General features: G+C 43.6%; 1 long non-coding RNA gene across 1 annotated transcript in view; it reads right to left on the reverse strand.

Annotated features, from left to right (window-relative positions):
• LOC115062764 overlaps positions 1 to 2,675 on the reverse strand; it is a 5,507-nt gene extending 2,832 nt beyond the window's left edge. The window contains exons 1-2 of the long non-coding RNA XR_003842689.1: positions 2,390 to 2,675; positions 2,088 to 2,184 (exon numbers count right to left, since the gene is read on the reverse strand). This is a non-coding gene — a long non-coding RNA (uncharacterized LOC115062764). The remainder of the gene's footprint in view (positions 1 to 2,087; positions 2,185 to 2,389) is intronic.
• Between the last annotated feature and the right edge of the window lie 4,524 nt (positions 2,676 to 7,199).

Below are 7,199 nucleotides of genomic sequence, written 5' to 3' on the forward strand. Positions count from 1 at the left end.
ACACACACACACACACTCAGATGCTGGCACACAAAACACAAAATAAAAATGTAACAAAAATGTTTTTATTTTCATTTTGTGTTTGGGTTTTGTTGTTTGGTTTGTTTTGGTTTTTCAAGGCAGGGTTTCTCTGTGTAGCCCTTGCTGTGCTGGAACTCACTTTGTAGACCACCACGTCAGCCACCAATTCAGAAAGAATTTTCCTGCCTCTATCTCCCAAGTGCTGGGACTAAAGGCATGCACCACTATAGCTGGCATCAAAAAATGTTTTGTTTTGATTTTTCGAGACAGGGTTTCTCTGTATCACCCTGGCTGTCCTGGAACTCACTCTGTAGACCAGGCTGGCCTCGAACTCAGAAATCTGCCTGCCTCTGCCTCCCAAGTGCTGAGATTAAAGGCGTGCGCCACCACACCAGGCCAAACAAACATTTTTAAGTAGCAACTTTTATACTTGAAATTCCAAAATCTTTCCAGTCCTGAGTACAATGAGACATGACAAGGGAGTTCACACCAACCTTGTTTACGCTGGAGAAAAAAATCAGAGCAAATAACATCCATCAAGAGAAACTTAGATGTCTAGAGAGCAGATTTGCCAGCAGAGAGATACTGAATTAAAAGAAACAGAGTTCCTATAACCAGTACAGCATAGATAGATAGATAGATAGATAGATAGATAGATAGATAGATAGATTAAAACCCGTGTGTTTATGTATAAGCAGTAATTTTTTAAAAGAAAGACATGTTATGCTTAATTATATATCTCTGTATGTAGATATGTGCACATGTGAGTCTAGTATCATCTGAGACTAGAGTAAGGCGTAGCATCTCCTACGAGCTCTGAAACAGTAGGAAGTGCTCTTAGTCACTGAGCCATCTCTTTAGCCCCATGACTTTTCTTTTTTTTTCAATGCACAGGAACGATAAACTCTGAATGCAGGTTATTTCTGAAAGGTGAGGAAAGGGACTGGATTTAGAAAGTGTGCCTTCTCAGGCAGTGGTGGCACACACCTTTAGTCCCAGCGCTTGGAAGGCAGCGGTAGGTAATCTCTAAGTTTGGGGCCAGCCTGGTCTACAGAGTAATTTTCAGGATAGCCAGGGCTACACAGAGAAATTCTGTCTCAAACAAACAAAACAGAAGAAGAAAAGAAAAATAAGAAAGAGGGGGGCACAGGGGTGAGAGCTTCAGTTACACTTGTAATACATTACCTCTGTGTAGAGCACAGAGGTTTATTACATAATTCTCTGGGGGTTTTGTATGCCTGAAACAGTCCATAATTAAAAAAAAAAAAAAGGAGCGTTTATAATGAAATCAAAGTTTTAAATCACTTGCCACTAGATATGCAATTCACTGAAGCATGAACTTTTGGGATACTTTTAGATTTATTTTTGTTTTTGTGTTCATGAACCTGCATAAACTTACGTGTACCATGTGCAGAGCTGTGTGGGCTCCCGTGGGTGCTGGATCCCCTGAAGCTGGAGTTACAAGTAAGTTGTGATGGGTTGCTGTAGATGCTGTATAGATGTGTGTAGATGCTGTATAGATGTGTNTAGATGCTGTATAGATGTGTGTAGATGCTGTATAGATGTGTGTAGATGCTGGGAACTGAACTTAGTCCTCTGGAAAAGCAGTCCATGCTCCTAACCGCTAATCTCTGTCCCTGAAATACTTAAAGGATGCATATTGCAGTTTTACTTTGCCCCAAACCCATGATTTCCAAAAGAGAAAACTTAATTTCTATAAAATAGAAATGATTTCCAATGCAAATATTTTATTATAATCATTTCCAGTGGAAGGAAAATTAAGGCATGATCTCCCCTCCCTCCAAAATACATTATCTTTAAATGTGAGAACTAAAGGAAGACGTTTACTCTGTAGAAGGCAGTAGTGACCAGTTTATTCTGACACCAGATCCCAGGCGCTGAGGAGTCGCCGCTTCCATGAAGCCTTGCTAAGGCAGATTGGCTCGGGCAGCTACACATTTGCACATGGTTAACCAGTTTCGTCAGTGAAATGGATTGAAACTTGCTTAAAAGTAGGAAAGGAAAACATTTGGTGCATTCCACACTTGCCCTTAAATATACTGTACCTTCAAATCATGCTGCCTCTTGCATTCCACAGAGCTGCGAAACACCCTTTAAACTGTCTGCATAAATCACTCCATCCTCTGTGCAACAGATCTCTTCCTGGACCAAAAAAGAAAAAAAAAAAAAAAGAGGCCATCTGTCCCCAAAGGGCAACACTCCAGAATGAGGACCCCTGCCCAGACAGGACCTCATGCAGGTGTTACAAGGTCTCCATTCTGTCTGGAAGCCTGGATAGTTAACTTGCCACCCACCTGCCACAATCCTTGGGTTAAAAGCTGTAGCTTTAAAATCTGGGACTTTTTACCTCCTCGGCACAGCTAGCAATGGTTCCGGTGTGTAGAAGCACGGGATTGCACGGAGCTAAGAAGAGATCGCTAAGAAGGTGAACACAGTAACCAAGCCTGACATTAATTAGGACCAGGAAGCAAGCACGTGCCTCCTGGTAAACAGCCTTCTCCAGGAAAGTCCTCCGTGGGCTTCCTGCAACTCACACATTCCCCTTAGCTCTTCCAAAACTGGTGACTTGTTGACAGGCACACACCCTAGGGAAGACCCATGCCACGTTCTGGAGTTTTGAATGTTTCCTTTGCAGAGAAACCACCGTGCCTGCGAGGGGCGGGCTCTGGCAGGAAAGAAGGCCTTACCGCATCTCACCTCTCCCCGCCTAGACTGCTGCTCCCTGCTGGAGGAGGTGCAGGGGACAAGCGAAACTAGTTCATGTGTCAGCTCCCCCAGGGATTTGGCAGCAGAGGGCCTGGCCCTAGCACACAGGGACAGAAACAGGGGCATCTGCAGCCCACTTCCTTCTTTACATGGTCCCTGCAGGTCTGCAAGCAAAGGAGGTTTCTCTCTCTCTCTCTCTCTCTCTCTCTCTCTCTCTCTCTCTCTCTCTCTCTCTCTCTCCTCCCTCCCCACCCCGCCCGTGTTTCCGTCTCTGTCTCTGCCACACACACACACACACACACACACACACACACACACACTCCCATGAAAAGTGCTTACTAGCAGCGTCTTGCATGAATGCACAAGCCAGGCCATCACTCTGGAGAAGGAAAAGCAGTTCGGCTCCTGGAAACGTCTGGAAACCTCTGTCCCTGGGCTGGCTGGGCCAGTCAACTCCTTCCTGAGGACCGGCTTTTCCCTGCCATTGAAAGAGTGGCATCAAACAGTGAAGATCACTGAAGTGTTTCCAGTTTATCACAGGAATCTCGGGTCCAGACCTACAAGCCAAGCAAGGCACTTCGACCCCGTGCAGCTCCCCCTGTGCTCACAGCCAAATAAGGGGGTGCTAGTCCATCTCTATAAAGAGATAAAAGAAAGGGCTTTGTGAGGGCCGTGTTCCGTTCACACAGGTCACCACACAAGTCGCCTGGTTTGCTGTTCAGATCCCCAGATTCCAGAGTGAACCTGTAATAGTTGAGGTCACCCTTGACCCCTTTTTTTCTTTCCTAGTAGTTCTCAAGAGCCATTTTTCCATCTTCCCTTTTTCTCTCCCTGGTATTTCTGGAAAAGGGTTGTTTCTAGATTCAGAAGGGACAAAGGACGATTAAAGACCCAGAAGCAGGGGGAATCCTCCATTAGAAAAAGACAAGGGCAGAGCGGAGGACTTCCGTGCTTGGCCTGCCCCCACCTAAGTTAATAAGCTACAAGAACCAGTTGCTTCCAGTCTAGGCAGCTTTCTAGTTCTGCAACTACAGAGCCTTTCTTCCTTCCTTCCTTCCTTCCTTTCTTTCTTTCTCTCTCTCTCTCTCTCTCTCTCTCTCTCTCTCTCTCTCTCTCTTTTCTTTCTTTCTTTTTCTTCCTTCCTTCCTTCCTTCCTTCCTTCCTTCCTTCCTTTCTTTCTTTCTTCCTTTCCTTCCTTCCATCCTTTCTCTTTCTCTTTCTTTCTCTCTTCCTTCCTTCCTTTCTTTCTCTCTCTCTTTCTTCCTTTCCTTTCTTCCATCCTTCTTTCTTTCTTTCTTCCTTCCTTCCTTCCTTTCTTCCTTCCTTTTATTCCTTCCTTCTTTTCTTTTTTTTCTTTCTTTCTTTCTTTCTTTCTTTCTTTCTTTCTTTCTTTCTTTTTCTTCTTTCTTTTTTATTACTTTAATTCCAGAGATCTTTGATACCCCTGAAGGCAAGTAGCATATCTCACTCATAAAGCTTTCAGGTGCATTTGAGTTCAAAGTTTTATTTATTTACTTTTAAAGGCCTCAATAAATTAGGGCAAAGGTAACTGGAACTCAACCTCTTGCCTTACGGATTCGCTGAGCTTCAGGTTGGCCAAAAGATCTGCTCTTGAGAAACCAGGTGGAATGAGACCTGGGCGGAGGAAGCTGGGAGTGGTTGTAGAATGTTCTCCTGTATGTCTCCAGCCTGGGCCTTTCTCCCTTGAGCAATCCTGCAAATTTGACACCAGCTGAGATCTGGTCATCTGTCTGGTTTTTTTTTATTTGTTTGTTTTTGCAAGTCTCTAAGCCATCAGACATTCTGACTTCAGTATCCCGAGAGAGAGAGAGAGAGAGAGAGAGAGAGAGAGAGAGAGAGAGAGAGTCAGAAGGCTGCTGGCTGAAACTCTGTAGTGTCTTCACCATAAAAGCCATGTAATGCAGTCAAACAATGTGAACAATTTAGATTGATTTAGGTTGATCCGAAAGAAAGCAATTAATTCTCACTGACGTCTCCCTTCTGTTTAATAGAAGAATCCCATTGTGTGTTGAGGCTGGCCTGTGTTCACGTTCCCAGTAACATGCATGTTTCCAAAATTCATTTTAAGACGTGTGTCACTTGGGGGCAGGATCTCTCGGGGGTTAACGGTACTTACTGCATAGGAGCTGGGTTCGATCCCCAGTACCACAGTATCAAGTATACACATACATATGCATAAGGCAAAAGGAATTTTTTAAAATGTTAAGTGCAGCACCAGAAATTTGCATTCTCATAAAGCCTATCTACCCACACACACATGTCCTGTGTTATGGTAGTACTACCATATTTTTTAATCCTGGACAGGTGCTATTTAGTGAAGGGAGGAGGGACTCGGATGTTTTCTCAAAGGGAATTCCAGGGAGAGACCTCAGGGGGTTCAGGGAAGAGGCAGGCAGAAACGTATAAGGACAAAAGGAAGGTGACTGTATTCCAAAGCCCTGGAATGTCCACAGCCACAGTGGTATTCTACTCGAGAATAGAGCCTTTCCCATGGAATGGGTGTCTCAAGGTCAAAGGGGAAAAACAGAAACTTTGGGAAGAAAACAAGGAGAGAATGAGAACTGATTCCAGACAGATGTAAGGGAGCTCTTCGGTTTTGTAAGTGATCACCCTGCTGAGAAAGGGAGGGGCACAACCTGCAGACTCTCACCAAAGAAAAGAGATGGATGGCCCCACTCCAGGCTGTGGACAGACAGCAGACACTCTTCCTTGAACTTCTAGGGCACCTGCAGCAATACAGTTGTTTCCTAGAGGGTGGTCCAGGAAGAGCAGGGCCACTTCTGAGCATAGTGATGGTTCTCAAGGATGCTCTTCCTCTGCACCACTGTTTACCTTGATGATGTAACCGTGAAAAAGAAATCTGTTCTAACCAGCAGGCCAAGAGATCATTCACAGACTAAGAGCTGGAAGAATTGAACCAAAAGAGAAATATGAAGGATTAACCCAAGTTTCTGGCTGTTCCTTTGCTCGACAAAAATCTTCTTGGCAAAGATTAAATGATGCCAAATAGCTATCAGATTGATGCTGACAAGATCATCCAGCTTGTTTGACTAAACACTTCCCCCTTCTCTTCCAACTGTCTAAACAGGATTTTCCCACTTAGCACCCCATCAATCCAACTGTGATTAAGCCACATTATAAGAGCCTGTATATCAAATATTAATATTTGTATAGTTATTAAAGCATTTGATAAGTCCTCTCTGCGAACTTAAATGTGACATGCCATTTATGGTATTTGAAAAAAATGCATAAATAAGAAATTATTCATCTGGCCTTTGGTGTTTGCTGGAATGGCTCATAAGATGGCATATTTTAAGTGGTAAGGCTAACGAGGAAGGAAGGAAGGGCACACAGCATGGAAACAAAACCTTTTGCATTGCTCAGTGGTTTTCATACCGCATTAGCCAAGGACTTTTTTCCCCCAAACAAAATGTTGAATAGCCGCCAAACAGACAAGACTGGAGGTGTGGGGGAAGGGCAGCCTGAGCTCTTGTCACCCAGCCCTCTGACTACTCATGTTCCTTTGAAGGCACTAGTGCTCTGGAAAGAAAAAAAACAACAAAACAAAACACAAGAATATAAGGTTAGTTTGTGGTTTTTTTGTTTGTTTGTTTTTAATATTCATAAGCTGCTGGGGAGGTAACACAGTTGTTACAGTGATTGATGTGCAAGAATAAAGACCTGAGTTCACAGCCCAGAGCCCTATACAAACAACCTGATGTGTTTAACCTCATTGCTAGGAAGGTTTGGGTAAGCAGACCCCTGGAACTCACTGGCCAGCAAGCCAAGGCCAATGAAAACCCTTACTGGTGGGTAGTACCTGAGGAAGACACCCAAGGTCATCCTATAACCTCTGCACATGAGTGCCCCCATACAGAACATGTATAATACACATACACACACACACACACACACACGTGTACACACACACACATATAAAGATACTCTTCAGGTGGTTCATGTGTAAGCATGTCCAGCCTGGCTCTTATCTTTACCTTTTATAGTTTCAAGCCTTAACTTTTGGCATTCTGTATCAGTGATATATACAACGGATACAATTATTGTTCGTCCACAGTACACAGATAGGTGAGCAGATTCTTTCAAAACTTAAAATATTTTGTTGGTGGTGGGTTTTTTTTTGGGGGGGGGAAGGAGACCTCTGTTTGTTGTTGCTCTATACTAACAAAGCAGAAAAAGGGTCAATGAGCATGCTAGCCAAAAAGACCATATGACCTGGATGAAATATTTAGATAAATATTCCATCAGACAGCATGATTTTATAAATGATTGTTAAATTAGGATTAGGCTTTTAGAACAGCAGTTTTCAACCTGTGGGTCTCGACCCTTTTGAGGAGTCAAACGACTCTTTCATAGGGGCCACATATCAAATAGTCTCATTATGATTTTAATAACAGCCGAAAACTTACAGT

This window comes from Mus pahari, chromosome 21, assembly GCF_900095145.1.
Source record: "Mus pahari chromosome 21, PAHARI_EIJ_v1.1, whole genome shotgun sequence".
Lineage (NCBI taxonomy): Eukaryota > Metazoa > Chordata > Mammalia > Rodentia > Muridae > Mus > Mus pahari.